This window comes from Pteropus medius, unplaced genomic scaffold (genome assembly GCF_902729225.1).
Source record: "Pteropus medius unplaced genomic scaffold, Ma_sr-lr_union100, whole genome shotgun sequence".
NCBI classification, from domain to species: domain Eukaryota; kingdom Metazoa; phylum Chordata; class Mammalia; order Chiroptera; family Pteropodidae; genus Pteropus; species Pteropus medius.
The window spans coordinates 22,640,299-22,641,924 of record NW_024340849.1 but is presented as its reverse complement, the minus strand read 5'-3'; the positions used below and the strand labels follow the sequence as shown (position 1 = coordinate 22,641,924).

Genomic DNA, 1,626 nt, shown 5'->3' with positions numbered 1-1,626 from the left:
ATGTAAATAATAAATTAATTAAATGTCCCTGTTCTCATATGTTCTTGTGAAGAAGCTTTAGCTAAATCCAAAGAGGTATAATATTTTTGATGGTTCTGGAACTTATGACATCTTCTAGTAAATATTTACACGAGTTTAAGTGAATAGAGACTTTCTCCTTCCTGGCTGGAAATGCAAGAGACTAAGTGCATGGACTCTTTTGCAAGGAGCACATGGCATCTCTTCCTCTTCTCAATAACTGACTTTGAGTTCTTATGACGAGAAAGATTATAGCAGTAGCTATGTTCATAAAAGATCATAATGTTCTGCCATAAGCAGTGCCACTATAGTAATCCAAAACATTTGAACACAGATCTTGAGAGGAGTATTCTAACACATAACTCTGCCACTCAAACATAACCACTGTGTCACAGTCTAGAGTATAGAGCTAGCAACCTGAAGTCACAAGGACAAACCAAAAGAAATACAGGCCCTTATTTCCAAAAAGCTCTCCAATACCAAAGATATTAGAGCATGTGATTGGGGCAGGGAGGAGTATGAGCAATTATTTCCTTTCTTTTTAAACTATGAATTCAATTTCTTTAGTAGATATCAGATTATTGAAGTTATATATTTTATATTGTGTGAGCATTGGTTGTTTGTAGAAATCTGTTTATAGCAAGACAATTTGTAATATGTCAAAACTAAAAACAACTCAAATATTCATCAATAGTACAACGGTTATATAAATTGTTGTTTATATATGAATCTAATCATATAAAGGGGTACTATACGATAGTAAGAGCAGATAAGCTATTGCCCTAGGAACAACATGTCTGACTATTCCAAACATGATATTGAACAAAAGAAGACAGACACAGAAGAGTTTATCTGTATTGTTCTATTTATATTAAGTTCTAAAACATAAAACACTAATTTATGTTGTTAACTGTCAGGATATTTTTTCTCTGGGGAAGGGTAGTGACTGGGAAAGGGTATGAGAAATGTTTCTGGGATCTGCTAATATATTTCTTGATAGGCTTCCTGGTTTGAGATTTGTGCTCAATTTTGGAAAATTCATTGAATTATACATTTATACTTTGGGAATTTTCCTCTATGCAGTTTATATTTTAATAACGTAATTTTTTTTTAAGTTGTTGTCTACGGCCATGCCACCCTGAATGTGCCTGATCTTGTCTGATCTCGGAAGCTAAGGAGGGTCGGGCCTGGTTAGTACTTGGATGGGAGATCACCTAGGAATACCAGGAGCTATAGGCATTAAAAAAACATTTTAAGCACAAAAAATTGCTTACATGTTTATATAAGATATCTCTCAGGTATCTCAAAAAGTTGCTGAATATAAATTGAGAGTAAGATTGGGAAAAACTCCAAGAGTCAGTGATAACTATGACCATGAACTCATACACATTGTATGAGTGGTGGCCTGGGGAAATAGTTTATATAGGATTTTAAATAATTTAATTTTTAATGTGTAATCCATTTATTTCATTATTTATCATATGTCTCTTTCCCTCTGTGTATGTGTAGTATTTTTTTTCTTTTTCCCCACCATATAAAATGTCTAAAAATTTGGAGTCATACCATAACAGTATTTTCTGATCTACCAATCTAAAAATTCTTTGAAAC

General features: G+C 33.0%; 1 pseudogene; it reads left to right on the top strand.

Annotated features, from left to right (window-relative positions):
• The first annotated feature begins 1,138 nt into the window (after nucleotides 1-1,138).
• Nucleotides 1,139-1,257, top strand: LOC120589966 (uncharacterized; annotated as a pseudogene).
• Nucleotides 1,258-1,626: the final 369 nt, after the last annotated feature.